General features: G+C 43.7%; 1 pseudogene; it reads left to right on the plus strand.

Annotated features, from left to right (window-relative positions):
* The first annotated feature begins 3,286 nt into the window (after window positions 1-3,286).
* On the plus strand, window positions 3,287-4,632 carry LOC110212335 (E3 ubiquitin-protein ligase RNF149 pseudogene; annotated as a pseudogene).
* The last annotated feature ends 1,368 nt before the right edge of the window (window positions 4,633-6,000 follow it).

Raw genomic sequence — 6,000 nt, forward strand, 5'->3', positions numbered from 1 at the left:
TGGGCGGGCGGTCCGCCGCGGAGCTTCCTGGGACTGAAACCCTGGCTCTAGATTTATCCCTTTTGTCTGTGACTACAGCCTAAGCCTGAGCCTCCAGATAAAGCCCCCAACCAGGCTCTGTTCGCCTGGAGTTAAGACCGATACATTTTGGGGAAAATAGGGTTCCTGAGCAGAACGAGTTTCTGAGGCGCTCATGAACTACATATCCCATCGGCCTCGGCGGTCGGGCCTTGTAGGTTTCGGTGCTTCCGGCTCGCTTTCCTGAAACTGCTTGGGTGCCTTTATGACTGTCGGAAACCGTAGTACTAAGACAGGAGCGGAAATTCCGAGGCGACTTAACAGTCACTGAGGCCCTGCGCGTGCGGCTAGTTTCCGCACATGCGCAATGTGTCTCCGCTCTCCACGGCACCCCGAGGAAGGGCTACTGAGCTTAAGGGGTGAACCCCAGGGTCGAGTCAGGTCACGGAGGAGGAAGGGTTGGGTTATAGGGTTTGTAAAGTTGGAGGGATCTGGGGTCCCGTGGGCCTGATGAGGGAGGACACCAAATAGCCAAGTGGGGGCAAGGGGGAGAAGAGAGAAGTTCGTTTCTGGAGGCTGCTGGGCCGGGCCTTGGCGCTGTGGAAGGTGCTGGGTCTTGGTAGGAGGCAGGAAGGAGAGAATTCGGAGGTATTGGAGATGGAAGGTCCTTGAATGCTGAAGTGTGAATAAAGGGGCCAAGTGCATGCCGTTCTCTAGCCCAAGTGGTGCCAGGATGTGAACACAGAAGTTTTTGTGGCATAAATGCAAAAGGTGATGTAGGCGTTGTTTCCTACCTCCTAGCTTTAGAGCTAGAGGGGACCTTAGACATCAGCTAGTCCAGGAATTCTTAACCTTTTTTGTGTCATGGTCCCCTTGACACAAAAATGGAGCCTGCTGACCCAGTCTCCGAATAATGTTTTTAAATGCATAAAGTGAAATACATGGTTATAAATGTAAGCCTGTTATAATAGTAAGTTCATTTTTAAACTTCTCAGGCTCCTGCAGTAGACTACAGTACATTTAGGCCTACTGTCACCTTTAAAAAGTTTACTTTAGATTAAAAAGTTAAGAGTTCAGTAACAGCTGCTCAGTTCTAATTAAAATTTCTGACATATAGGGTAAGATTGGGCTTTTTGCCTAACCTTACATTTATATATATTTCTAACTCATGGCCTCTAGTGGTTGAGGCAAAGTTCATTTTATTAGAGACATTTGGGTAAGGAAACAGTAAGTTATACTATAGTGTCTGTAGACTTGACCTTTTATTAGGACTTGACTCATCCTAGGTCCTCTTCTCCAAGATGCAACTCTCCTGGATACTTCCTTCTCTTCCTCAGTCTTCCCTTTGCTCCTCCAACTTCTTGAATCCAGCAGCTCAGAATCTTTTTCCCCTACTTACTCACCCCTAGTTCTGAAACAACATCTCCCTTTTATACAGATTGCTTAGAGTGCAATACAATCTCTCACCTAATAGGTTTGATTCAAGGAGCCAGTTCAAACTCAGTTCTGATTGTTTGATTCAATGAAAACATGTGTTCTCATCTGGTATAGGGACTAGAGCCAAATGGGATAGTTTCACTATCACCTTTATACAGAGTAAACCAATTATAACTAACTTTGGGTGTGGTCATGAGCCCTTTTTTTCTTCTTCCCTCTGTACTGTTTCACTTAGTGATCTCATCAGCTCCAGTAGTTTGAGTAATCATTTCTTCTGATGATTTTCAGATCCAGTCTTTTTCCTGATTTCCAATCTCACTTCTCCAAATGCCTGTTGGACATATTGAATTGGAGATCCTGTAGACATATTAATCTCACAATGATGAGAATGGGAGCTAGACCCCAAAAAGGAAAAACCCTGGACTTTCCCACATGGCCAGATCTCTGGCATTTGCCGGAGGCTATATCATCCCATCAACTGGCCTTTCACTGTGGTTGTATCCAATCTCCCAATTCTCTGTTACCCGTAACCTAGCCTAGCCCTCCATTTTCTTACCTCCCTATGGCCCCTGGCCATTTCCCACCTTTAATCCTAGCTAGACTCCATTCTACCTTGGCCACAAGGTCCAAGTCCCAGGTGTTCTGTTCACCGCAGCTCATAGGCTACTCCCATTCATATCTTCCTTAGACCCTTCCTCCAGTCACCCCAAACTACTTAGCCACCCCGAGATCCCTCCCACAGTCTTTCTGTGTATAAGGTCCACCTTGTCTTCATGAAGGGGCTCAGATTCTTAGAATCTAGCCAGTAGTTCACTAACATTCAGACTCCTTAAGAGTCTGCCCAATATGAGGATGTTCTAATAAACCTTGTCTTTGGCGGAAAGAAGGTTTGGGTCGAATTCTTTCGGACGGCACCCTCCTGTTGTGATTTTGGGGTCCCAGCACTCCTAAACCTCAACAACATCTCTAAAACTGAACTCATTATCTTCTACCACCTCACAATCCTCTCCTCTCTTCCTAACTTTACTGTTACTATTAAGAGTACCATCATCTTCCCAGCCCCCAAAGCATCGGCTTAGGTGCTATCCTTGACTTCTCACTCTCACTCCCATACTCAATCTATTGCCCAGGCCTGTCAATTTTGTCTTTGTAACATCTCTCCAATATGGCCCCTTATCTCTGGCACTGCCGCCGCCCTGGCATAGGCCCTTGTCATCTCATGCCTGGACCAGTGCCTGCTAGTTGGTCTGCCTGCCCCAAGTCTCTCCCAATTCTAGTCCCTACTCCAGCTGTCAAAGTGATCTTTCCAAAATGCAAGTCTGACCACATCACCCTTTCCTTGCCCTCTTAATGACTCCCTATCAACGCCAGGATCAAGTTTTAAAATCCTCTGGCTTTCAAAGCCACCTTCCTGATCTTAAGCCTTTTTCCCTCCCAACCTCCACATACTTTTCAACCCAGTGACTGAGTCTTCCTTACTGTTCTTTGCACAAGACACTCAATCTCCGAGCTCCATGCATTTTCTGGCTGGCTGCCATACCTGGAATGCTCTCCCTCTTCACCTCTACCTCCTGGCTTCCTAGGTTCCTTCAATTCCAACTAAAATTCTGCCTTTTCTAGTCCTCCCTAATGCTAGGGCCCTCACTCTGTTGATTGATCTCCAATTTATCCAGTACATATCTTTTTTTCTTTTTTTTTGCCTTTCTTTGCAACCTCAATACTTAACACAATGCCTGGCACATAGTGATGGGGTTGGGATCTGGACCTCAGAAAGGAAAAACCCTGGACTTTCCCACAGGGCCAAATCTGTGGCATTCACCTAAGGCTATAATCCCATCAACTGGCCTTTCATTGTGGCTACACCCAATCTCCCAATTCTGTTACCCTTCAGCTTCTGTGGGACAACTCGCTCAAGGAGAACCTGCAGGGCCTGGTGGGCATCCCCCTGATCTGAAGGGCTGCGCACCCCACACCTGCTACCATGGGACCTTGCCGGAGGGATGGGAGGCTTGGAGGTGGGAACCCTGGATCACCCTGGTGGCCTGAGGGGACTGCACCTTCAAGGACAAGGTGTTCAATGCAGCCCTCAGAAAAGCCCCAGCCATGGTCATCTACTACGAGGACCACTACGGCCACGGCACCAACTCCACGTCCCACCTGGGGACAGGAAATAGAGTGATTATTGTGGTAGCTATCCAAAAGGAATAGAAATTTTGGGGCCAGTGCAAAGAGAAATTCCATTTAAAATTGGTAAACGTCATGTGCAAGAGTTCATCAGTGGTCAGTCTGTTGTGTTTGTAGCCATTGCTTTCATCACCATGATGTTCATATCATTAGCCTGACTATGTTTTACTATGTATGGCATTTCCTATATTCTGGTTCACAGTTTGGAAATCAGAACCGTAGGAAAGAAACAAAGAAAGCTATTGAGCAACTTCAGCTTTATACTGTAAAGCATGGAGACAAGGGAATTGATGTTGATGCTGAAAATTGTGCAGTGTGCATTGAAAATTATAAACCGAGGGATATGGTTAGAATTTTGCCATGCAAACATATTTTTCACAGAACATGCATTGATCCTTGGCTCTTGGACCACTGAACTTGTCTAATGTGTAAACTTGATGTCATCAAAGCCCTAGGATACTGGGGAAATCTTGAGGATATACAGGATATGACAGCTCCAGAATCCATACCTGATAGTGTTTCGATTGTGAATTTGAGCATCTCTTTACAAGATGAAGACAAAAGTGAAGTAAATAGTTTGCCTTCATCTTCTACAGATGGATCTGGGCTACAGTGTAACAACTGTGAAGATGATACTGGGGAAAATACAGCATAACTAAAGAGAGATGACAAAGATGCTCTGCAGGAAGAGCCTGGCTGCTAATGGACATTAACATTCAGTAGCTTCACAGCAGCTTTTTGGACTGCATTAGAAAAGATTTTAGTTTTTTATCTTATTAGCACACACTTTGTACATTGGAAAAATTATATATGATCTTTTATCTTTCAGACTTTTCTAGTTCTTATTGTAAAAGGGCTACGATATTTTGTTCAAAAAGGAAAGGTTTTTAATTAGTCTTCATGTTGACCTGCTGAAATGCATTTTCTGTTTGGAAGAATTTTGTCATATCAGACTGTTACAGAAACTGTAACTTAAGAAACTGTAATGTAAAATATTGGTGTCATCATCTCTAAAAAATACCAAAATAATTAAAGTGTAAGAGAGATTATTTTTCTGAAAGTCGACTCAAGAATAAGCACAATTTGTTTTGATATATATCTTGATTGTGGCATTGTGTAATGAAATGTTTTCCCTGGAGGAAACATTTTAGAGGTTTAGGGAAACTTGTTCAAGTTCATAACACTATTGTCCATGTGTGTCTTGTATGTAAATAATTAAGAACTTAGCTAGAAATAGGTTATTTTCTTTTACTAGTTGAGATTGTAAAAAACACTAACTACAATATATATTTTTTCCTGTTCCTTGTGACATCTTGCAGTGGGAAAAGACCTCCTATCTCCCTTTTCCCCCTGTGCACCAGACCTCCCCATGTTCCCCCAGAAGTATGGGAGAAAGTAGAGCTAATTCTTTGGCATCAGGGAATTACGTCAAGCCACTTTTCACTATTTGGTGACCGCTAAAACAATTTGGCTAGCGTTGGTTATTGTCTTAATGTGTAAACTTGCCTAAAAGCTTGTTTGGGTTTTGTCTTGCTGAGAATTTGCAAGTATGTAGAAACAATCTCTAATGATTGGCTTTTTACACCAGGACAAATTTAAATCTGAGATATAAATCCTGGAAAAGGTTTTCCTAAGCTGTGATTAATGAAACTTGCTGTTTGAGGTAAAAAAGCTCATGATTTTATTTTGTTGTTGTCTAATGGATCATAATAATCCATTGATAAATCAATAATCCATCATCTGAGACATGCCACAAGCCACTCAGAGAGAACGTGATACTGGTGGGAAGTCAGCATTGGGAAAAGCAGAGAGGACAATTTTAGCCTCAGTCTAAGATGGGATCCTTCTGTAATCCTTCTGAGCCTGTAATCCCATCAGCTGGCCTTTCATTGTGGCTATACCACCCTTAACCTAGCCTAGCCCTCCATTGTTTTACCTCCCTATGGCCCCCTGCCACTTTCCACCCCTGATCCTAGCTAGGCTCCATTCTCCCTTGGCCATGTGGTCCAGGTCCCTGGCATTCTATTACCTCACTGTTCCCGAAAACTACTTGGCCACTCCTAGATCCCTTTCACAGTCTTTCTGTATGTAAGGTCCATCTTGTCTCCATTAAGGTGCTCAGATTCTTATAATCTAGCTACCGCTCAGATTTTTCTTTAATAAACCTTGTCTTTGGCTGAAAGGCAGGACCCATGTGTCGTGATCTCAGGGTCCCAGCACCCCTAAGCCTCTAGACCTCATCAGTAATAGGCACTTAATAAACATATCTTGAATTGATTAAAAAGAGTTATCAAAATATTTCTTAAATAGTTATTGGACTCCAGATTAAGAACACTTTTTGGTCTAGCCCTCTGCAAAGGT

Source organism: Phascolarctos cinereus, unplaced genomic scaffold, assembly GCF_003287225.1.
Source record: "Phascolarctos cinereus isolate Bilbo 61053 unplaced genomic scaffold, phaCin_HiC Scaffold_2;HRSCAF=192, whole genome shotgun sequence".
Classification (NCBI taxonomy): Eukaryota; Metazoa; Chordata; class Mammalia; order Diprotodontia; family Phascolarctidae; genus Phascolarctos; species Phascolarctos cinereus.